Source organism: Notechis scutatus, chromosome 3 (assembly GCF_049901735.1).
Source record: "Notechis scutatus isolate UNSWTSFEM ecotype Mainland chromosome 3, rNotScu1.2, whole genome shotgun sequence".
Lineage (NCBI taxonomy): Eukaryota > Metazoa > Chordata > Lepidosauria > Squamata > Elapidae > Notechis > Notechis scutatus.
Genome location: NC_142011.1, coordinates 197,232,504 through 197,258,556, shown reverse-complemented (window position 1 = coordinate 197,258,556; position 26,053 = coordinate 197,232,504).

Below are 26,053 nucleotides of genomic sequence, written 5' to 3'. Positions count from 1 at the left end.
AGGAAGCAACATCGTTCGCTCTGATCGGTTTGGACTCCGAAAGCTCCGTGGTGAATTTGTTCTCGGTTTGGTTTTGGAAACATTAATTGGGACTTTAGTCATTGGCAACACTTCAAGTAAGATAAGGTGCGTTCTTATCAGACGTCTTACGAAGAACTTTGCCAGAAGTCCCTGGGACCAATTATAACCAGTTAAGACTCATTCCGGGCTGTGAATGATGATAATTCACAGCCATTGAACTAAAATAAAAGAGTTTTGGATTTTATATGTGTTTGTTGGTATCTCAGGAAGCCTTGGTCTTCCCCATTCCTTCCCACCTCACTAACCTGCTTTTCAGTTCCGTTCTCCTGTGCAGGGCAACCAAAGAAGACCCAGCCGATCAGCTGGGACTTGGGAGGCAGAGAATAGATGGGGGCGGGGCTAGTCGGAGGTGGGATTTGCCGGTTCTCCAAACTACTCAAAATTTCTGCCACCCGTTCTCCAGAACTGGTCAGAACCTGCTGAAGACCACCTCTGATGTAACCCTGGGGAGGCTATGAAGGTTGCAAATGCAGTGGTCGTAAGTCACTTTTTCCTGTGTGGTTGTAACATTGACCACCCACTAAATGAATGATTGAGACTTCCTGTATTGTGTACTGAAGCATTTATTGGGAATTTTCCACACATACATACATTCTCAATCTGCACTCAGTTTAATAGGCATGTATAGCATCATATGTCCCCAGAGGAATTAAACATATAGCATGTGTAATTTCTCGACATCTTTCTTTCCAATTCATCAAGGTAATTAGACCGATACTGCAGTCATTTTGGAAGCACCAAAATGCTTCCATGGGGAAAAGATTAGCCAGTGACATCACTGTTGCCTGGAGGACATAGAGCTGAGGGCACCTTTAGTTTAGTTTAGTTTAGTTTAGTTTATTGCCATTGCACCTCGTACCACTAAATCAAACACCATCTTCAGTGCACATCATGACTATGAAAATAATCACAAACTCACATCCTTCGCACTCCACACATTGAACCGAAAACCCCCAACACTGCACCAACACTGCAGTATACAGTAGCATTCAAATGAGCTACTACCCTGAGATAGAAGCTGTTTTTCAGCCTATTTGTCCTTGATTTTATTATCCAGTACCATCTGCCAGATGGTAATAGTTCAAAACAAGGGTGCCCAGGATGAGATGGATTTCCTGTCCCTGCTAAGCTCATACCTATCTATCTACTCATGGTCACCCATTTTCAAATGGCTGGGTCACCAGGAGCTGAAGTGAGTGATAGGAGCTCACCCAGGGGTGCGATTCTACCAGTTTGCATCTATTCTCTAGAACCGGTTGTTAACATTCTAAGCAGTTTGGAGAACCGGTTGTTAGAAGAAATTACTGGCCTAATCCTGTAAGGAAGGCAGGAAGGAAACATTCTGGTGTTGCTTACAGAAACTGCCTCTCCATTAACTCTTATTACATTCTTGGCAGGACTAGACTTCCTGTCTCTGGAACGTCTCTGGAGTTTTTCCCCCCCTCCTTTGCTGGTACTTTGCTTGTGTGGAGTGACCATTTAAAGTTACAATGGCACTGAAAAAAGTGACTTATGACCATTTTTCACACTTAGGACTGTTGCAACATCCCCACAGTCATGAGAGGCCAGGCAAGGAGATGCGTGCCTCGATGTGAGTGATATTGAGTTGGCCACACCCAGCCAGTCACATGACCACCAAGCCATGCCCACCAACTAAGCCACGCCCACAGAACCGGTTGTTAAAAAATTTGAATCCCACCCCTGAGCTCACCCCTTCTTGCAGCAGCAACCAGTTCTTGAACACTCGCCTGCCAATCATCATCCCAGCATCCAAACCACATGAGCCAATGCATTCCTTCTCTTTAAATTTGTTTACTGGTGTTAGTTTTTTATATATGGTAACTGCAGCAAGATTATTGTATGCCTAAAGACAGAAAACCATAGAAATACCCATAATGGAGCAACGGATGGTAAATATGGCTGAATTTGCAGAAATGGCTGAATTGGTTTCTTGATTAAAGAGAGGACAACAAATCAGTTTTGGTCAACACACTATAAAAAAGATGTTGAGACTCTAGAAAAAGTACAGAGAAGAGCAACCAGGATGATTAGGGGACTGGAGACTAAAACATACGAAGAAGGATTGCAGGAACTGGGCTTGCTAGTCTAGTGAAGAGAAGGACCAGGGGAAACATGATAGTAATCTACCAATATCTTTTTTTAATAAAGTTTTATTTGGGTTTTCACACACAAAATACAAGTAAAACATCTTTTTTGAAAATAGCATGGTCCCGGGTTGAACTTCTTTATACAGACACAAAACTCAATTTCATGCTCCTTTTTGTATTCTATTCCATACCTTATACTATTTTACATTTTCTATATAGTTTTTCCCCTCTTTTAATTTTCTCAATTTTATTTTGATTATCTCATCTCAATTCAAATCATTATATTTATACTTTTGTCTGTTCTGTTTCAATTTCATATTATCTTTTCTCATTAAACAAATTTTCTCCTGTAGTTACTAATTGGAGTATGACACCTTTATATCTTTTAATTACTTCCATTCAACTCTTATTTAAACTTCAATATATACCTTAAGTTTATGACCTTCAAAATAATATATAATACATAACTTCCAATTGAATTCTGCTTGGCACATTCTTATAATACACGCTATATTCTTAAAAAAGAAAGAAAGATTGTAAATATATGTAATTATAAACCCTCATTCCATAATTAATTTTCCCTTATTTCTCTTCACATATGTTTTATAAATCATTAAATATACCTTTTATTACATTTATTTCTTGACAAGCATTCCACTGAATTATGATAGCTATTTTATCAGACATTTTAATCATACATTGTTTCATATTTTCTAAAATTATTTCTGCTTCTAATATAACCATGCTATCTTATGTACCTTTGCAGAATCCCTTTTTCCATTAAGTTTTCACCCATTATCTCTAAATAGACCCTGTTTCTCTATATTTTGCTTCTGTCCTTTATAACTTCCTTTCCTTTCTTTCTTCCCTCTCATCTTCTCCCTCCCTTTTTACCCCTTGTCTCTCTACTTCTAATTCTCTCTTCTGCATTTCTCTCTTCTGTTGCTTTCTGATTTTATACTTATTTTTCACTCTCTTTTTTTGCAGTTGTTTTTTCCAATCTTAAACTTTCCATTCTCTTTCCCCCTTTCCTCCCCCCATCTAAGATTACTTGTTCATTAAAGATGGCTTCTTCTTTGTCGCAATCTTCTTGTTCTGCAGGCATTTCTTGTTGTTTCTCATAATTCCAAATCTCCATTTCTAAAAACTGAAATACGAAGCCAAAAGAACCTCTCCTTCTTGTGCATCTTCTTTGTACTTTTTAAGTTCCATTTTCAGTTCTTCTAAAACTGGAGCCATTTTAAAAAGTTTTAAACAACCACCCAATTGATTTTAGTCATTCAAAACAATAACCAAGAATCCAAAAATCATCAAGTAATCCAGATAGTCCCGAGTTATATCTTCTTATTTCTTTTTCGACTTTCTCTTCCTGGGGTTTTTGTTGTGATATTTCAGTTAGAATGTATCTTTTGGAAGTCTTGTTGAGATTTTGCTGTAAGTTCTTTTTTAATTCCAGGCAGTCTCCTCCCTTCCAGATCTTGCCCTTTTATTCTTCCTCTCTCCTTTCCTGTTTTCAAAAGCTTTTAATTATCCAGAAATCTTTATTATCCCTTTGACTTTTTATTTTCAGCATTAAATGCCTATTGATGTCAAAGTGGATTTTTTCCCCAATTTCTTGCTTAAGTCTCTTAGCTGTCAGTATAGGAAAAGGAGAAAACCAAATCTTTTCCCTTTTCTCCTCCTTCGCAGCTTAAAAATCTTCTTAGGGAACAATGTTATTGTTTTTTAACAGTTTCAATTCCAGGGTACCTTATTTGTTGCTTTTGCTGTTTGACCCGGTCAACCAAAACTTTCTCTTCTTATCTTCCTCCTGCACATTCTTTTCCGGTCGAGTTCTTCTTTGTGGTGGCCATTTCTGACCACCGCTGCAACCGCTTTTGAGAAAGGGAGTAATGGCCAGCTGGGGAGGAGAGATGCAGCTCTCCTCAATCCTGCTGGCAGTCTCCCCCCTCTTCACCACCTCTATGGGGTGGCAGCCCCGAAACCAGCCGGCTCGGGGTGCTCCAGCGGCGAGCACGGATCGAAGCCTCGCAGAGACGAGGTTCCGGTCTGTCGCTGAAGAAGCTGAAACCGAAAGTCATTGCAATCTACCAATATTTGAGGGGCTGCCACAGAGAAGAAGGGGTCAAGCTATTTTCTAAAGCACCTGAAGGCCAGACAAGGAATAATGGATGGAAACTGAACAAGGAGAGATTTAACCTGGAAATAAGGAGAAACTTTGTGACAGTGAGAACCAACCAATGGAACAGCTTTGCCCTCGGAAGCTGTGGGAGCGCCATCACTTGAGACTTTCAAGAAGAGATTGGACTGCCATTTGTCAGAAATGGTGTAGGGTCTCCCGCTTGGGTGGGGGGTTGGACTAGATGACCTACAAGGTCCCTTCAATCTGATTATCTGTCATCTGTTATAATTACTTTCACAAAAGCCTGGAAACACTTTGTGCAATTTTTGCTGAAAGTGGATAAGAATGAATTGGTGATTTTGGGATTTATTGATTAAAAAGGTTTCTTTATGAGAAGAAGGGTATCATGTTATGCAATTTGAGAGTGGACAGACGAAGATGAGACCGTTAGATAGTATCACTGATGCAATGAACATGAATTTGAGCAAACTCCAGGAGTCAGTGGAGGATGTGGGAGGTGGCATGCTATGGTCCACAGGGTCACGTATAGTCAGATACGACTTAACAACTGAACAACAATTATATTTGTACCTGCTGCAAAAAAAAAAAAAAAAAAAAGCCGGAAGTCATTTCTTTAGCTATCTTACTTTTTTCTTTTTCTTTTGTGATCTTTCGTTCTTCTTTTATATTTCCTTTTACCATTGTTCATTTTATATTTCTATAGTTTTTAAGCTTACGTAAAATATTTTTATTTTTTTAAAAAAAGAACGTGACTTGGCCACTTGATTCCTTGTGGAATAAAATCATTTTGAAGTATTTAAAAGGAAGTGATGCTTAATGGGGTGTGATGGTTCCTGGAATCCTTACTCAGTTCAGAGCTGACTGTGGCTTCATCTGTGCCCTTGACTTCCCCAGCTTCTATTTCCTGTCTAACCGTCACCTTAATATAGCATTTGTGGGGTGTAAGCAGGGGTGGGATTCAATTGGTGTTACTACCGGTTCAGTGAGTACGTTTTGTGCACGCATGCATGCTTTGGTTGCATGGGTGCCTGACATGTGCTGCGCGTGCATGTATAAAAGAAACATCAGCTGTGCCGCCCGGACAGCTGATAAGTGCTGCACACAGCTGCGCAGCATTTGAAAAGCCTCTTTTCCCCTGCTTTTTCAACCTCAGCTGTGCCGCACAAAGCAGCTGAGGTTGAAAAAGCAGGAAATAAAGGACAGGTAAGAGCCCAGGCAGGCAGGTGAGCCAAACAGGATAATGGATCATGCCCAATATTTCCTAGTCGAACCACAGACAACTACAATGATCTAATACATATCGATTTTACAGAAGACAATGTTGAAAAAGCACTACGCCATCTAAAACCATCTCTATCTATTGGACCGGACGGAATATGTGCCTACTTCTCAAAAAAAGCTACCCACTGCCATAGCCGAACCTCTAAGCATAACAGCAGCAAACACAGAACAGGTTTGGTGTCTGCAGCTCTTCAGAACTACCGGTTCTACACAGCCGGGCAGAACCGGTAGCATCCCATCCCTGGGTGTAAGTAACCTTTGCAAACCAGGGATGAGCTCCAAATTTTTTAGCAAGGGGCTCTCTGCCCTAATGTCTGGCTGGCTGGGCGTGGCTGGGTGGTCCTGTGGCTAGGTGGGCATGGCTAGGTGGTCATCTTTACTCTCATCTAAACAGTTTCAGGAAGTAAAAAATGTCTAGTCTAGTCTTCTCCAAAGCACCTGAAGGCAAGATAAGTAGCAATGGATGGAAACTAAGGAGAGAACCAAACTAGAACTAAGCAGAAATTTCCTGACAGTTAGAATAATTAACCATTGGAACAACTTGCCTCCAGAAGTTGTGGATGCTCCATCATTGGAGGCTTTTAAGAAGAGACTGGGCAACCATTTGTCTGGAATGGTATAGGGTTTCCTGCCTGAGCAGAGGGTTGGACTAGATGACCTCCAAGACCTCCTCCTCTCTGTGGCAGCCCCTTAAATATTGGAACACTGCTATCGTGTCTCCCCTGGTCCTTCTCTTCAGTAGACTAGCCGTGCCCAGTTCCTGCAATCGTTCATTGTATGTTTTAGCCTCCAGTCCTCTGATCATCCTGGTTGCTCTTCTCTGCACTTTTTCTGATTCTGTTCTGTTCTTTAAAATAAAGGACATTAGGTATCTCCTAATTTTAACTCACATTGACCACCAGAGGGCAGTACATGACTGGTTTACTTCCTGTTAGGACTTGCTAGAAGCTTAGTACTACTCAGTTATTTATTTATTTATTTGCTTGTTTGTTTTTTTGTTTGTCAAACATATACAAGATAACAAGTATACGTATGAACATAAACATGAACAAAGGAAGTAAATTCAGATAAATGGTGACAGTAAGACAGGGACGTTAGGCACGCTGGTGTGCTTATGCACGTCCCCTTTAAGGACCTCTTAGGAATGGGGTGAGGTCCATGGTAGACAGTTTGAGGTTGAAGCTATGAGGTGTCGAGGCTGTAACCACGGGGTCAGGTGGTGAGTTCCAGGCATTGACCACTCTGTTGCTGAAGTCGTGTTTTCTGCAATCGAATTTGGAGTGGTTTACCTTGAGTTTGTATCGATTTCTTGCCCGTGTATTATTGTGGTTGAAGCTGAAGAAATCGTTGACTGGCAGGATTGTTATAACAGACAATTTTGTGAACTATGCTTAGATTGGACCGCAGGCAGCACAGTTCCAGATTGTCCAAGCCCAACATTTCAAGGTAGTATAGGAGGCATAGGGGATACTATTGTGAGTAGAGGAGTGGAATGTTATGCTGGGTAGTTATTCCTGAAGAGTAAAACATACTGAAGGTTCAGTGCCACTATCCACCCGATGTGAGAATGTGGATAGAAGGGTGGCCTGCAATGAATCTGCCTGAGAAGGTTGTTTCCCATGTAATTGAGCAGTGCAAAAATGACAGAAAGGGAGGATCAAGTTCTAGAAGCAATTGTGAGATTGTGTCCCTCAGCCCAGAAAGACACAACTGCAGGTTGCCTTTTTATATTACTTTAAAATGAGACGGGGAAAAAAAATGTGGTGGATTGATCTGACTGATAGATAAACAGATTTCTACATCAGGGACATATTTTTTTTATGTAATATAGTATTTTTTAAAATTAAATATAGATGGGAAAGTTTATAATTACTTGTAAACCTGCAATCTAGGAGAATGTAGGAAAAGTGGCCCCCAACCTTTTTTGAACCAGGGACCGGTTTCACGATTATTTATTCTTCCACGGACCGGTACCTGAGTAACGCGAGACTCCACCGCCATCGGGACGGCTCTTCGTTCGAAGCCGCTGCCCCCCCTTCGACAAAACTAAGGCGTGAGCACCCAAACGCCGCTTTCCAACCGAAAACCCGGAAGCAACCGAAAACCCAGAAGTGCCATCGAAACAAGATGGCGGCGCCCAAGCTTTGCGGCCCAGTAAAAATGATCCATGGACCGGGACCGGTCCAGGGACCGGTGGTTGGGGACCCCTGATGTAGGAGACACTGTAAACCTTTTCACAAGTATAAACAGGAGAAATTGAAGGCATTGGGTGTTTACAAAACCTAACACACAAAACCTAATCACCGAATCAGTAGTAACACCGGTTAAGTCCCACTCCTGGCTGTATGCAATGAAATTTCATCTCAATGTATGCCAATTAGTGTATATTCAAAGCGACAATAAAGTCATTCGAAGTCTAAGTTCTAAGTCTTCTAATCATTCAAAATGTTTTATGTGTCTCAATGTCTGAATCTGCATTCTTTTCTCTTTTTGAGAGGCCACTTGTCCAAAGCTAAACTTAACAAGGATGTTTCTCTGTAAGGGGTGAACTTTCTAGGTAAATAATGATTTAAAAATGCCTCCCATTTCAGGTTAGTTAAACAAATTCAGGTCCTGACATCAGAAAGAGAAATATACTGTACCTTTCAAAGTGATCTGGTGCCCTCTAGTGGCAAGAACATTCTTGATTTCTGGATTGCATTGGTAGAGCCTTTTAAAATTACAGGTACTCCTCAACTTACAACCACATTTCTGTTGCTAACAGAGACATTTGTTAAGCAAGCCTTTTGCCCCATTCTACAATCTTTCCCTGACACCGCTTGTTGTGGTTAGCCGGCAGCAGGTGTGGACGGCTGAGGAGAGCGAGGATTCAGATGAGGGGCCAGGACTATTAGGGAATGGACTGCTGCCTTCAGAGATTGTGGGGGCTGGCAGCAGTGATGAGGAGGTTCCTGAGGAGCCTGTGCCAAGTGCGCATGAACACAGGATTTTTCGCAGGAAAGAGCAGCTACAACACCACGGGTGACTCGGGAGTAAGGCTGAGAGGTAATGGCAGCTGTGAATCGGACGTTCTTTGCAGGAAGCAAAAACATTTTGAAACTCATCCTCGTGGCCATTACAGTTGGTATTTGAAGACTCTTGTGAAATATTTCTTATCTGTGATTCTTGGCAGCCTCCCACAATTTTGGCGAGGCTTGTGCTTATTAAAGTTAATTAGTTTGCAGCAGCCTTTTAACCGGGGATTCGTAAGAATCATTAAAAGGTTTCTGTTCCCTTTGGTACGTGTTTGTTTTAATGGACAAGGGTTTGGGTCAGGACACCTCCGTTAAGTGAATCATTGCAGTTGTTAAGTTAGTAACCCGGTTGTTAAGTGAATCTGGCTTCCCCATTGACTTTGCTTGCCAGAAGGGTACAAAAGGGGATCACACGGCCCAGGAAAGCTGTGACTGTCAGTTGCCAAGTGACCATGCTATTTTCAAAAAAAGTTGTTTTATTTGTATTATGTTTTTTTTTTTTTTTGTGAAAACCCAAATAAAATTTTCAAAAAAAAAAAAAAAGATATTGAAGAGTACTGGGCCTAAGACGGAACCTTGTGGCACCCCACTGCTTACTTCCCTCCATGTAGACTTAGACCCATTAAGGACTACTCGTTGAGTACGGTTTGCCAGTCAGTTGCGAGTCCATCTAGTGGTGGTGCTATCTATTCCACTTTTTTCTAGTTTACTAAGAAGTAGCTTGTGGTCTACTTATTCAACACATTATTCAATTCAACACATTATAAACTTGGTTAGTATGAATCATGTTTGGGGAGAATGCCTGAACAATTTTTTCAAGGACGCTGTCAACTCATGAAATATTTCTCTGGTCTTTTAGAGTTGACAACAGAAAGGGAGGGGGGAGCAGTGAAGCAGTTTGCAGAACCAAAACTGAATTCCATAAATGTTTTCATAGATAGTTTCTAGGTGACCGAAGTTTCTGCCGTGCAAAATTCTAACTGGAGAGCATGATTGATGACTCTTGGCTATGGATGTATCCCATTGGAGAATATGAATTATGATACACCCAGGGGGTGGGGGGAAACCAGGGTCAAGGGTAACAATGAATGATGTGTCTCAGAGTCGGCTACACCCAGGCAGCGCCAACATGTTTACTCCTAATAAATCTCCTTTAAGCTTTGAAAATCTGGCTAGAGACTTATGATTTAAATGGGGGTAACTACCGGAGCTCTCTTCTTGAAGGTCTCAAGTGATGGCGCTCCCACAACTTCTGAGGGCAATCTGTTCCATTGGTTGATTGTTCTCACTGTCAGAAAGTTTCTCCTTGTTTCCAGGTTGAATCTCTCCTTGTTCAGTTTCCATCCATTATTCCATTATTCCTTCAGATGCTTTGGAGAATAACTTGCCCCCTTCCTCTCTGTGGCAGCCCCTCAAATATTGGAAGACTGCTATCATGTCTCCCCTGGTCCTTCTCTTCACTAGACTAGCCAGGCCCAGTTCCTGCAACTGTTCATCCTATGTTTTACCCTTCAGTCCCCTAATCATCCTGGCTGCTCTTCTCTGTACTTTTTCTAGAGTCTCAACATCTTTTTTATAATGTGACAGATGCCCTGACAAATGCTTTTCACTGGCAATGGAAAGCCTGCTAGCTGGGCAAAGGAAAGTCGGTGCTAATAAAAGGAATAAAACATACATTTCGGCTGAGTTTTGAACCAGAATCTCTGGCTTACAAGACAAAGCTTTTAGCTGTTGGTTTATTTTAATGTAGTATTGATAGTAAAAAAAAAAAAAAAAGCTCTTAGAAATACTTCAGGTGCAAAAACGCTAGTAAAAAGGGATTTTTTGTTTTCATTTGAAAAGTGCTGGTTGCTTTTATCAATATGTGCCCTTTGATGAGCTGACTTTTTTTTTTAAACAAATTTTATTAATTTTAAAGACAAACAAATCATAATTAACCATTACATACTTAAACCTTTTTCCATTGTAAATTTTACAAGTCAAATAAAACCTTATTTTATACAATATAATTCTATTTTAAACCATTTCCATATGAGCATACAAATACCTCTTATCCAATTTCTCTTTACTTCTCTTTACTCTTATTCAATTTCACTATTATTATTTCATCTATTTCTTTCTGACTTGATTACCATTATTCTCATTCTATATTTCTGCAAGGTTTTATTAATTATAAAATATTAAAGGGAATGTTTAGAATATTGAGTTTTAATTAAAGAGTTTAATATGACTATGGTATTGATGTTATTATAAAATTATTATTGTAGCATTTGTCTTTGGAAAAGGCAATGGGAATGTTATAAGATTCAATATTTAGATCTATTATTTAACTATGTATTTAATCATTTTGGATTTGTTATTTTTCTTTTATTTAAAATAAAAAATTAGTAGATAGAATGTACCAAGCAGAATCAGATTGGGTATTAGGTGTTATTTTAAATGTTAATCTAATTAATTTAGGGGAAGATAGAAAGGCATCATACTCTGATTAGTGATTTCAGGAAAAAATTCTTTTTTTTTATTATAAGGAATGAGACAGAGAGATAATAAAGAATGGACAAAAGATACAAATATAATGACTCAAATTAAGATGGATTAAATAAGATAGAATTAAGAAGAGTGAAATGTGTGGAGAAGCTAATATAGAAGACATAGAATGGTAAATAAAATAGGTAATGACATGTAAGATGAGCATGAATATAATTGAAGCCCATGTAGAGAGAGGTACCTGGGGCCAAGTTACTTTCCTAAAAGATTTTTTATATGTTTGTGTGTTGTGTGTTTATGTTTTTTGATGAGCTGACTTTTTATATATGAACTTAACTTTGTGCCCATATGTGTATCCAATAACACTTGGCCAATAAAAGAATGCTATGCTATGCTATGCTATATAGAGAACACTGATAAAAGCAATATATGGGTGGTCTCCGACTTACGACAACAACTTGAGCCCAAAATTTCCAATGCTGAGCGAGATGGTTGTTAAATGAGGTTCTCCCCATTTCATGACCTTTCTTGCCACAGTTACTAAGTCAGTCCCCTTAAGTAAGTTATTCAATGAATCACCCGGTTGTTAAGTGAATCTGGCTTCCCCATTGACTTTGCTTGTCGGAAGGTCGCAAAAAGGGATCACGGGATGCTGCAAAGGTTGTTAAGTGCGAAAAATTTGTCACAGGTCACGGTTTTCGGTGCCGTTGTAACTTTGAAGGGTCACTAAACAGCTCAGTGGTGGCCGTAAGTCAAGGACTACCTGTAATTCCAATCGGATTCAATCACTGCAGATCGTAGCTGTCACAGCTTCAATCTGCAGTGTTCTTTCGTCTTTAGATTGTAGCCGTGTTCTTATCAGGGGTGTCAAACTCACTTCGTCGGGGCGTGTAACGTGACATCTCGGGAATTTTTTCCCCCTTTGCTAAATCGGACGGAGGCGGGGCTATCACATGACACATCTGGTCCGTGGGCCATGAGTTTGACACCCCTGCCGTAAATAATGAAGCTATTTAGAGAAAACCCCTTAGTTCTTTCCAATGACACCTTGGCTTTTTCTATCTCAGTTTATGCTTCTATTAGCCACTTGGTGGCGCTGTCTGACCACCTTGAGCTCCTCTCTCTCAACAATGTGAAAAAAACGAATTTTTTTTTTCTTTTCGAAGCCATTCAGAGTCACTCTGCTATCAGGGCTGTAGCAGATCCTTGATCTGAAGACCCTTCCCACATTCAGAATAACAGCATAACAGAGTTGGGAGGGACCTTGTAGGTCATCTAGCCCAACCTCCCTGCTCAAGCAGGAAACCCTATACCATTTCAGGCAAATGGCTGTCCAATTTCTTCTTAAAAACTTCAAATTTTGGAGAATTCACAACTTCTGGAGGCAAGTTGTTGCACTGATTAATTGTTCTAACTGTCAGGAAATTTCTCCTTAGTTCTAAGTTGCTTCTCTCCTTGATTAGTTTCCACCCGTTGCTTCTTGTCCTGCCCTCATGTGCTTTGGAGAATAGCTTGATTCCCTCTTCTCTGTGGCAGCCCCTGAGATATTGTAACACTGCTATCATGCCACCCTTAGTCCTCCTTTTTACTAACTAGGCATACCCAATTCCTGCGACTATTCTTTATATGTTTTATTCTCCAGCCCCCTAATCATCTTGGTTGCTCTTCTCTGCACTCTTTCCAGAGTCTCAACCTCTTTTTTTTATAGTGTGGTGACCAAAACTGGATGCAGTACTCTAGGTGTAGTCTTACTAAGGCTTTATAGAGTGGCATTAGTACCTCCCTTGTTCTTGATTGTACGTTAATGCAACTTAGGGTTGCATTGGCTTTTTTGGCTGCCACTGCACACTATTGTCACAGAGTTAATTGGTTGTCCGTTGGGAGGAATGGCTCTTCTACAAGTACTCCTAGATCTATGACCACAATTGATCCCAAAATTTCTATTGCTAAGTGAGATACTGTGTTTGTTAAGTGAGTTTTGTTCCATTTTATGACCTTTCCTGCCACAGTCGTTAAGTGAAACACTGCTGTTAAGTTAGTAACACGGTTGTTAAGTGAATCCGACTTCCCCATTGACTTTGCTTGTCAGAAGGTTGCAAAAGCTGATCACATAAATGCATAAATACATGCCAGTTGCCAAGTGTCTGAATTTTGATCATGTGGCCATGGGGAAGCTGTATGTGATGACCCAGAGTGTAACACAAATGTAACAAAATCCAAAATGTAAATTCTTTTAATGCCTCCAACTTGGCCCCACTGTTCAATAATTCTCAGTTGGAGATAAAACGTACTCAAAAAATAGTCTTCAAAAGAAAGCAATACAGTCTGAATTTAATGAGCAGATAGAGGTGAAATAAAAACCCAACAAACTACAATGACGAAATTTCTACAATGGACCAGGATAAGTAATTACCAAATTCAAGGAGCTAACAAGGCACAGGCTGTTGGAAGGACACCAACCAAGATAACTTCAGCCCCAAATAACACACACTTTGCTTCTGGCAACACTGTGTGGTAATCATCTCTCTTATATACTAGCCTCCCCAGCTGCAACCAATGAGGAGGATCATGGCCGCTTCTTCTCTCGTAAGCCAAGTTGTTGCCTTCTCTGTTCCTCACTGCATGTCTTAGGATGCAGAGGGGATGGACCTGGTTCTTCCCCTGTCTGCCCAGACGGCCTCTGCCCTTCCTCAGCTTCCTCCACAACCTCCACTCCCTGTCTGCTGTTCCTCCTCTCCCTCAGAGTCGACTCTACCAAGGGCATGACACTGTAGCGGTCATAAGTGTGAAAAACAATCTCAAGTCACTTTTTTTCAGTGGTGTTATAACTTCAAAGAGTCATCAAATAAATGGTTTTAAGTCAAGGACTACCTGTCATGTTAATTTATGACAAAATTCTAATTTCCAATACTGTTTTCGATGAAAATTGGAGAACTCTGACATGGTCTTTGTTGAGGACAGCACACCATGTTCTTGTTTAGGATTGAAAGCAGAGGATGGCAAAAAAAAAAAAGTGTGTTTTATTTTAGGAGGAATTTCAATGGCACCACCACGGCCACCAACTTCTTTAAAAAAGAGAGAGAAAAGAGAAACAAATATACGCCGCAAACATCCTGCAGTTAAATAGAGAAATCTGCAAGAAATACCAAAGCTGGGGGACAGAGTTGGAAGCCCAAAATTTAGCATCTGAGAAGGAGACAAAGACAAATCATTTCCCTCTTGTTGCCAAGAAAGCTCTATGAATTCAACTGGAGATGAATTAAGTTTAAAGAAGGCTTCTTTGGAATAAGACCAAAACACAGGGCTTCTTTTTTTGTTACAGCTAGTCCACGACTTCCACAACCAACCTCCAAGCGGCCTCAATGGCTCTCAGAGAGAATACTAACGACCAGATGACTGCAAGGAATATCAATCCTTCCATCCCCCACCATTCAGTCAGAACTGAAGAAGCCTCTTGGATGAGAAGCAAAACGTCAAACTCGATCTAGAATCAAGCTCATGTGAAGTGTTAATACCACTCTGTAATGCCTTGAAGGCCACACTTGGAATATGGCACAATGTAATAAAAGATGTTGAGATTCTAGAAAGAGTGCAGAGAAGAGCAACAACGATGATTAGGGGACTGGAGGCTAAAACACATAAAGAACGGTTGCAGAAATGGGGCTTTACTAGTTTAATGAACAAAAGGACTGAGGGTGACATGATAGCTGTGTTCCAATATCGGAGGGGCTGCCACAAAGAAGAGGAAGTCAGGCTATTCTCCAAAGCACCAGAAGGAAAGACAAGAAAGCAATGGATGGAAACTAATCATGGAGAGAAGCAACCTAGAACTAAGGAGAAATTTCTTGACAGTGAGAACAATTAATAGTGGAACAACTTCCTTCCAGAAATTGTGAATGCTCCAACACTGGAGGTTTTTAAAAAGAAATTGGACAACTATATATCTGAAATAGTATAAGATTTCCTGTCTGAGCAGGGGGTTGGACTAGAAGACCTCTAAGGTCCCTCCCAACTCTGTTATATTGTATTCTGTAAAAACAAAATCCAGTAGCCTCTTGAAAAAAAGCACCACTGGGATTCCCTCAACTTGTATCAGAACCTCTAAAGAGCTGGGAAATTTAGATTCAGGCCCAAAAGCATGTGTAGGAAGTTAGCACCCACCCCTCTCCTAGAAAAATGAAATATCCTAGGAAATATTAAAAAGGCAGAATATTTCCCCTAAAAAGAGTAGAAACTCAGAAACTCACAAAAGAGGCAGAAACTCAGCCCCCCCCCCCGCCACCTTTGCTAATGGGCCATTACTCTGGCCTGGGCCAGTGTATTTTACATAACAAAGATCTACTCCAGGTAGAGCTATACTAGGAATTGCCCAAAGCCCTTTTCATTACATCATCATCCAACAAGACTCAACCAAGCCTGGGACTCAGGACAGCCTACAGAGTGGCCCCTGTATGTCCCCATGGGAGTCTGACAACCAATCAGAATACAAGCTCAAATTCAAATCCCAACAGGGGGTATAAACCCAGGCACTCTCAGCACATCAGCCCTTTTTTCTTCTTTTCCTTCACCCAACATCTTGAAGCATGTGATCGTCCTTTTCACTTCGGAGCTCCAAGCCACGTGGTTCCTCTCCACCATTAAACCATCTTTCCAAACAGCCTCCATGTTTCCAGTGTCTTTTTCCCCCACTTGGAACTGAACCCAGAAGGATATTTTCTTCCAACAAATGCATTTCCTCATCAATAAATAGCTCACCAGTCATACTTCCCACTTCAAGAACTGGATTTCCCTTCTCTGTGGTCTAACAGTGTCGGTCACTTGGAATCTAACAAGGGATCACAGCTAAAGCAATCATCTAATCTTACCCTTAACCTGAGAGTGAATGAGTGACCTTTCTAAGCAGAGATCTGAAGGCGAAGAGTACATGAAATGCACAGAGCCTTGCCAGTCTCAGTCCAGAGGAAGATAATTTTTTTTTTTCTGAAGTTCTGAATGGAAGAATGGGACATGCATATTAATCTCCTACCTACCTAGCTAAAGGGAAACGAAGAGACCTTAGAAGCTGCTCAGCTTCTTTCCTTCTGGTTGAAGTGTTCCTTCAGCTGCCACCATCTTGCTTTCCTTTCATTTGTTGAATTAGCATCAGAATTGCTCTGCAGGGTCTGGCTGAGAGTCTACCTTAGAACTTATTTCCTTTAAGTGACTTCCCTGCCATTTAGAAAGCTCCACCCAGGAGATACGGGTCAAAAGGTGTCCAGCAGGCTGTTATCCCTTAAGCTACTCAGGAAATGCTTCTTTTTGCATATGGAAAATCCATTTAGGGAAAGACATTAGCATGCAGCCAAGGCAGCCTGGTGTGAGAGTTAGTGGGGAGGCCAAGAAAGGAATGGAAGGACAGGAGGACACAAACAATCAAGAGACAGAAAGAAAATCAGTTGGCAGCTTCTCTCGTGAATGGCAACTCAGCCGGGTGGCAAAGAACCTCGGAAGAAGCATTTAAAGTCACTCAGAATGACTTCACTATTAATTGTGACGGGGAAATTCCTTTTGCGGTTTCCAAGATTCTGGTTTAACTCCAGACTAGCATTACTGAACAGAACAGAATTTGAATTGGGAGGGATCTTATAGGTCATCTAGTTCAACCCCCACCCACCCAAGCAGGGGACCCTATATCAGTTCTGACAGACGGCAGTCCAGTCTCTTCTTGGAAGCTTCCAGTGATGAAGCTCCCACAACTTCTAAAAGCAACCTGTTCCATTGGTTGATTGTTCTCACTATCAGAAAATGTCTCCTTATTTCTAGGTTGAATCTCTCTTTGATCAGTTTCCATCCATTATTCATTGTCTGGCCTTTGGGAGCTTTGGAAAATAGGTTGACCCCTTCCTCTTTGTGACAGTATTGGAATAAAAAAGTCGGATATAAAAGTCAACACTAGCATAGGAATATACTAGCACCTCGTGTAGCTCATGTAGAATGCATGTTGTTTAGTTCTTTTTCTGAAAGGGCTCCTTCTGGTTTTCTTGCCGATCTGTTTGATGTGCCAAGATGACCTTACAATGGCCCACAAACCAACCTCAACCTTCAGATGGACCCAAAAGGGCAGACAGAAACAAACCAAAGATTGGGTGTCATATATTGGATCCAATGCAGTAACTGCAAGAAGTGTGATGATCCGGGGCACAGCACAGAGGTAACACAGGCAGCTGGTAGTTTAAACCACCCCTATGTTGCTCCAAATTTCCCCAAATGCTCCCACATTTCTGGCAAGTCCCAAAGCAAAGTGATGACAGACATGCGCACACCCCAAGCAGCCTCTGGCTTCAAATAGTGCTGTGAGCACCATGGCTACAAAGCAAGAAATCCAGAAAGAATGCAAGGAATCCAAGAAAGTTCAAAGGTCAGCACTCAACACTCCAGGAATTCAGCATTTGTACCTGACAAATGTCCCCTCCCCACAGCGTCTCCTTAAGTCTCAGTCCCCAGGTGTGCCTTGTGGAGAGTGGTGGGGTGCTCTCCTCCTAAGTAGTTGGGTCAGCCTATGCTGTTTCTGCCTTCTCTCCACTCTCTGTGCTCCAGGATCAGGAGGGAGTGGTCCTTGCTCATCGCCTGAGCTCTGTCTCTCATATTCACTGCTTAGCCTCTCTTGGTCATCCTGCTCCCTTCTTCCCCCCAAGCCAACGATACCAGCCGCTCGATCTCCATCTGGTCCAGTTCCAGCTCATCTTCCTCCACAGATTCAGGCTCCAACAGGGGCATGACAAGAAGAATTACCAGTATGTCGGCCAAACAGGGAAGAAAACTATCAACCAGGCTGCATGAACACTTCCTGGCCATCAAGAGATATGACCCACTATCCCTCACATCCATCCACAAAGACTCAAGGACAATAAATTCACTCTAATTGGGTCCACGGTTGTAGCCCTGGCAAAGTCAAGGAGAGAAAGGGATTTCCTGGGAGCTTGGTTTTCTACCGATAAATCAATAAACAGACACTTTGACATCGACCCAATTTACTAACCTCTTAGAACAAAAGAACAACATCAAACATGATCCTGAAGGCAGCATTTAAAGACCAACAAACACCCTGCAAACGAAGTTATACCCTGATAGGTCACAAGAAATCGGACCACATCACAGGCAGCTGATCAAATCAACCTGAAGCCAGACGATGACACCATCAGAAGACATCCAAACTAATTTACATCACACAGACAGTACTTAAAACCAAGGGACTCAGCAACTACACCCCACCAATCAACACAACCCAAAATCAAACCAGGACTCAGAAAGATACTTAAAGGCCAGTGCTCCCCTAGACAAAAGCAATCCAAAACACACTGAAGATGTCTCTTCAAATGGGGACGAAATGTTTGCAACCAAATCACCAAGCTCGAAGCTCAAGCCAACAACATAATTTATTACTGCCTGGCTATAGCAATAACAATAGTACTTAGACTTATATACCTCTTCACAGTGCTTTACAGCCCTCTTGAAGCGGTTTACAGAGTCAGCATCTTGCCCCAAACAATCTGAGTCCTCGGAAGGAGGGAAGGCTGAGTCTGCTGATCTATTGCAAATCACTTTCCCAGCAGACCCTGAAGTATTTGAACAGCTGTATTGATGGTAAACTATATTTTCTTTCTTTTTTTAAAAAAAAAATATCTCATTGCTTTCTGTTCATTTAGTCTACATTTTGGGACTGAGAGAAACAGCTTATAGGCATTTATGAATGAATGAATCAATCAATCAATGACTCAATAAATGAATGAATGAATGAATCAATCAATCAAAGCTGAATCCACCTTCAGCCTAGTGAGATTCAAACTGCCAAATTGCAAGCAGGCGGCAATCAGCAGAAGTAGCCTGCAGTACAGCATTTTAACCACTGCGCCACCGTGGCTCAGGAATCTTGCCAGACTAAAGCATAAATCTGCATAACTATTAGATATACCCTGAGCAAGGTTAGGGAGAGTCCACCCTGGCTCTCTTCCTGCATACCAAAGATTCCAGGCTGAACTTCCTTTTTGCTCCTTGAGAAAGACCTCCTCCCTCCTACAACTCCGTTCTACATTCCACCTACCACGGCATGTGCACTGAAATTCCAGTCGCTACTTTTAAATAGATAAGTGTATATGTGTGTGTGGGGGGGAGTGATAGTTCGAATGCCAACATTCTAGGAAGCCTTCCAGAGGTGCCCTTCCAATTTCTATGCATGCCTAAGAAGGCTGGGTCTACTGAGAGGAAAAGTGAGGTTCATTATTCTGGCCAGCTAAGTAGTAATCTTGTTTGTTGGGGAAAATATATAGGAGTTTGCGGCCACATGAGTGAGCTGCTTCACCTTATGGTGGCATGTTGGACTGGAAGCTGGTCTTCACCAACATCCCACTCTGCACTGAAGGAGACTGTTCTGACCCGGCTTCCCAAACTTGACAAACCCGTGTGGTTAAATCAATGATTCCTTTATTTAGGAGCGCCAGCAGCTCTGGCCAAAAGTTTCTCTCTCACCACAGGCGAGCAAGTCCAATGAGCCAGGAGATGAATAGTTGTCTGCCCCATCTATTCATCTCTGTCCCCTGCCTTTTATCCCCAGAACTAGGGTGGGGCTTTGCTAGCAGCGGTGACTCTTCCATCCCAAGGACCATTCCATAGATCAGTGGTCACCAACGGATGGTCCAAGAGAAAATTTTAGGTGGTTTACAGAAAAATTATTTGCAGTTTTTATATTGCACTAAATCAGGAGTCCTCAAACCATGGCCCCTGGGCTGGATACGTGCATTGAACGTTTGCATTTGCTGCAGAGAATCTCCGCCTTTGGGGTCTTCATGTGTGGTGGAGGAGTTCAGAAATTCTGACTTGGGGTCTGCTTCGGCCTCTTGGTGTGGGGCTTTGGGCGAAGGCTGGAGGAAAGGGCCCAGGGGTGGGATTCTACCGGTTCTGCCTACCTCTGTAGAACCGGTAGTTCTGAAGAGCAGCAGGCATAGAACCGGTTCTGTGTTTGCTGCTGTTTGGCCCACCCACCCACCTGCGCAACACAGCTGTGGTTGAAAAAGCAGGAAAAAAAGGGCTTTTCCCAACTGCGGCGCACTTGCATGCAGCACTGCTCAGATGTCCGGGCAGCTCAGCAGGTCATAAATTGTACTTGTGCAACTCGCGTGACTCACACATGCACGCGTGATGCAGAGTGACTGGTAGTTATACCAGTCGGATCCCGTCCCTAGAAGGGCCACTGGTGGCAAAGAGCCGGAGGGCCTTGTTCCAGTGGGACTGACTGCATCATGGCCTGGAATGGGCTGACCATCTCATCCCACTGAGCCTCCAGGTTCCAGTACCTGACCTTGCACTTCCACAAGTCTTCCCTCTGCTTGGAAAGCCTATGCTCATAGTTTTCAGTGAGGTGCTTTGCTGAGCCTCCTTCTCAGTCAGATCCGATTGGAACTGAGCCAGCTGTTTTGCCAACTCTTTCTCGTGGTGGTTGCTTAGCTCCAACAACTGCTTTCTGTTGGGGCCCTAAGGAACCTGGGCAGGCAGGTGAGGAGTGGCTGGGAGGGGAGGGGTGAGTAGAGGCCAGCAAAAGTGCTCTCAACGTGAGTGACATCAAGTTGGCTATGCCCACCCAGTCACATGACCACCTGGCCATGCTCACCCAGCTGGTCATTAGTTAGATCATATTAGTGGTCCGCAGGATTTAAAATTATGAATTTAGTGGTCCCTGAGGTTCGAAAGGTTGGCGATCCCTGCCATAGATTTCCACTGCTCTGCTCGCCTCTGCCTTCTGCGCATCTGCGCATCAGGCACTGGACCCAGTTATTTCTCCTCTTCCTCATCAGCCACCTCCAGACCTGGGGGCTGTTGACTCTCCATCTGAGGGCTGACGGATGGCCCAGTCTCTCTCTCTCTCTCTCTCTCTCTCTCTCTCTCTCTCTCTCTCTCTCTCTCTCCCTCCCTCCCTCCCTCTCTCTCAATCTGTATAAAGAACAGCAGCTTCTGCTGTTGAAATGCCAGCAATCCAACAGATCAAAGCAACTGATCTGTTAAATAGCAGCCATGCGCAGCTTTGCCTAATGGAGACCCTTCAGAGAGAGGCTTTGGTGGATAGCCAACCAAATGAATTGCCCCTCTGAAGATCTGCACAGTTTTAATAATTTGGCTGTGGAGCGTCCTCAACGAAGAAAATAGGCTTTCTCCTTTAAGACTGAGCTGCTTGTATTTCTAAGCCTTGGTTCATTAGACTTTCCAACGATAGCAATAAAACTCATTCTTGGAACATTTATTTCCAAAACCTAATAATACTTCTGTGTTAAGAGTGCAAAATGCCAGCTGGATTTTCAATGGCATGTGCTAAAGCTTTGCCTTTTACAGTAGCTAGTAAAGCATAAACATGTCACAGAAACTGCACAAGAAGCAGAGAAAGATCTTTCACTGTGTAGCCTTTCAGGGGATAAGTGGAAGACCCCCAAAACAGAGCATGCCCGATTAGCAGGAAAAATATTGCTGGTAAGAAAGCAGCAGGAACATGGCCGGAGAGATTATTTTGATGTGCTAGAATACTTTAGAGTATAGGAGCACAGTGGCTCTCATGGTTAGGATGCTGGGTTGACCATCAGTGAACCTGTGTTTGAATCCTGGGTGCTGCCATGGGAAGGGATAAGCTCCCATCCTTCACTTAAGCTCCTGCTGGAGATATGAAAGAAGACCCCAACTGGGCAGCTTCTGGGTCAGGGGTCGCCAACGTTTTGGACCTCAGGGACCACCAAACTCATAATTTTTAATCCTGTGGCCCACTAATATGAATTTTCACTGATGGTGGCTTGCTGACGTTGGTGGGAAAGTCGGTCCCATATTCCAGAGAGCTGCAGTAGTCACAGGACTGGCCCTTTGGTCATCCCAGAGCAGGTCCGGGTGGGGGCCAGCGGGTAGGCGGGCCATGTGGTCGCCACAGCCTTGTGTTCTCACGCAGCTTGTATTAATTGCTTTGGGGGGAGTGCTTTGTGGGGGGCATTTCTCTGCAGACCACCAAAATTTTCTCATGGACCACCAGTGGTCCCCGGCCCACTGGTTGGCGACCACTGCTCTGGGCAATGATACCTCAGAGATTGTCATGAAGAAGAGGGAGTCAAGCTATTCTCCAAAGCACCTGAAGGCAGGACAAGAAAGTAATTGATGGAAACTAAGCAAGGAGGGAAGCAACCTAGAACTAAGGAGAAATTTCCTGACAGTTAGAACAATTAATCAGTGGGACAACTTGTACCTCCAGAAGTTGTGAATGCTCCAACACTGGAAGTTTTAAAGAAGAGATTGGACAACCATTTGTCTGGTTTCCTGCCTGAGAAAGCGGTTGGACAAGAAGACCTCCAAGGTCCCTTCCAACTCTGTCATTGTATTCTATTCTACCTCACTGAATAATCCTTTCAACCTAGAAGCGCCTCGCTGCTCCCACAACATGTGTGATGCAACTGCAGAGTGTCATGGATGGAATAGGGAAAAGAATTAGTCTGGTGTTCAGCAAAAGTTGCAATGGGAATTATGACCATGAATGACCCCATCAAAAGTCCTACAGATTCTGCAATAGGGATGTGAGAACTTTTGTCATGCTGAAAAAGGACCCATTTCTTTGTATTGCAAATCACTCTGGACAATCCCACAACTCTAAACACAGATGGATTCTCTTTCTGGATGATAAGTCGTTTATGAGATAAATATGGTTCTGGTTATCTTCTGCTCTCTTGGGCAGGGCTGGGGTGTTGGTTACCTACAGGATGTTGCAACAGGAACACGGGAAGAGAATCTGCCTAGGAATAATCCAGGATAGCATAAAACCTAGTTTTGCATTACCCAGAAGTTCTCTATCTGCATTTTCAGAAGATCTATGGCAGCTGCTTCCCATTCTGGGACAAGAAAGGGATGAAAAAGAAAGTTTAAAGTTCTCTCAGCTTTTAAAAATTGAACTTCTCACCTCACCAATCCCAGGGAAATTGCAAAATTCTCTTTCCACCCCATGCGCCTAGGGGGCCTCATGCTTTCTGCGTGGTTGTTCATTCATTGCGGTCTCCTCCCACCTAAGATAACATTTAGTGCAATTTTGGCTCCACCAAAGCTTGTCAGATACCTTCAGCCACACTCAGGCCATGTAAAATATTCCATTGCCAAAAGATCAAACCCTGAAATGGGACTTTCCAAGAGCTGATATGAGTCATTGGAATCCAACTATACAGAAGAGGCAGTTGTGAGGTAAGAAAGACCCACTCTGCTCCAGAATGCTTTGCATAAACCCATAGTGGAGGGCATTCTTATCCCCAAGTCTTGATAGTTTTTCTTGATAGTTTTTCTCGATAGTTTGTTGTGTTAAGAGCTGCCTTATTTCCTTTTTATCTCTCAATAAATAAATCTATGGAGAACGCTGCCCTAGCTTTGCCTGAATCACAAGAACCCAAATTAAAGGTAAGAGTCCAGGAAGGAATCCAAATTAAATCAATCCTAACAATCCTGACACCTTCCTGTGAAGATGTTCCCACCAACACTTGAAAGATAAAGATTAACAGACTTTGAAGATTCCTTTGTAATAGAATCCAAGTGAGTGATGGGAACATTGCATCTAATTATGCATGTCAATGTTTCCAAGCATTTCAAGAGAGATTAGAATTAGAATCCACTCCCCGTTCTGTCAGTTTTAATAGCTCATGAGTTATGCTATTGAAAGCCTGGTTTAACCCCAGTGATTTCTCTCTATTGATTCCCCCTTGCTCTTCTGAAATGAGCCTAGGTCCCTTCCCCCACAAGCCCTGCCCTGAATCTGCCATGTATTTCCTACAAGGCCATGGATTTCATCTCTTTCAGGTCTCAAAATTCACACACGGTTGCTAAGTGAGGAAAACATTTTATCGGAGCAGATAATAGCAGACAAGAAAAAAAAATGTAAATCAACACAATATTTTGGAAAGAAAGATGGTCTGGGTGACCATGCTTTTAACAGGAGCGCGCAAGAGTAGTCAAAATCCAGTCCAAAGTTCAGAGAGCCAAGTCAAGTTTGTCAGCTAGTCCAAGATCAGAGTTTCACAAGCAAGATTCACAGGAATGATACACCAAAACAGAAAACAGACCGTTGTTTCCAATGAAGATGCATAGAACAGGGGTGCTGTTTAAACCAGGCTGCAGCCAGCTGTCTTCAATTAAGAGAGGTTTTTCTTTGCTTGGCAAGGAGTCTCATTGAGCATCTTTGCTCTGCTTTCTGCTCTACTTGTCAGATTCTTCTCACATCATCTTCATTTGACTTCAGCTTCAGCTTCAACTATTCTGATGGCGCCTCTGTTTGATAAGAGTCAAGTGATTCTTGGCTTGATGTCTCCTGAGGTTGACATTCCACTCATTCAGCTGGACCAGTCCATGAAAAGGGAGCTTTCAGAGATCTCTACAAGTTGAACTCAAAGCTCATCTGTTGCTCCAAGGGACACATTTCGGCATTGAGAGGAAATATCTTCTCACCAGATACAATTTCTAGCTTTGAGGATTTCCATTCTCTTTTCTAAAATTGAAACCCCAAAACGCTGTGCTATCATTTATTAATTCTTTCATAAAGTATGAGGCAGAGGTGGGTATTCAGCAGGTTCTGACCAGTTCTGGAGAAACGGGAGCGGAAATTTTGAGTAGTTCAGAGAACTGGCAAATTCCACTTCTGACTGGCCCCGCCCCCATCTATTCTCTGCCTCCTGAGTCCCAGCTGATTGGCTGGGTCTTCTTTTGTTACCCTGCCCAGGAGAACAGAGCTGGAAAGAAGGTTAGTGGGGTGGGGAGGGAACGTGGATTTTGCAGTAACCTTCCCCCAGGAGTGTGGAGGGAATTTTACAGTATCCTTCCCCTGCCATGCCCACCAAGCCATGCCCACCAAGCCACACCCACAGAACCCGTAGTTAAAAAAAAAATTGAATCCCACCACTGGTTTGAGGGGATGGTGTCATATCACCAATGAATGCCAGGTGTCATTTAGATGTCATACTCTCTATATAGTCATCATGTGATTCTGGTGGGTTTGAGGGGTTCTGGTTTAAAAGTCTCAACTTTTCTATTTTTCACTTGATCATGGACTGGATAACTCTTTTCTTATTTTCCCCAGAATCCAAGGGGGGTTCCATGGTCCCCACATGGGATCACAATCATGTGGAAGTGCCCTATTTGATAATGTAAGTAGAGTTTGGTAAAAAAATGAAGGCTAGTTTGATGTTTTACCTAGCAGCTTTTGGTTTACCCTAACAAGAAAAATATATTCTTCTTTTAGTTCTGGTACCTTTAGTTCTGCAACCTTCAATCTCATACAATGAGATGAAAAATGTTTAGAATATTTGCAGAAGGGTGAGTGTGATATAGTCCTTGTGGCAGAGAAGAAGACAGTCTGGGAGGAACAAAGAGAGGAAATAGGATCCTGTAGGAATATTTATCAGGTGCCATAACATAATCCAGACAAGTGTAGTACACTTCTGATCCACATCATTAAAATGGCATTCCTGCGTAGAATACCAGGTAGCCAAGTTAATGAAGTGATAAGTTCCCTCGAGAATATAGAGGATAAGAGCCATTTAGAAAAATAGAAAACTGATGGCAGAAAAAGACTTAGTGGAGCCCACCAAGTCTTCGTCCGTGAATCTTCTGCCTTCCATCACCACCACAAATATTTCTTGGGCAGCCACTCCTGGAAATCTGTGGAGGATTATTCATACTGGTGTGTCTTCTAAAAAAATAATAATGCAAAATTCAGTTTAGTCATTGCTTTATCAGAAACCCAAGCATGTTAAGATGTTCTGAAGTGAGAATGCAAGGGAGGGAGGGGAGTGGAAGGGAGGGAGGAAGGGAGGAGAAGGGAGGGGAGGAAAGAAGGAGATAGGAATGAGGGGAAGGAGGGAGGGAGGAAGGAAAGAAGGAGGAAGAAAAAGAGGGGAGGGAGAAAAGAA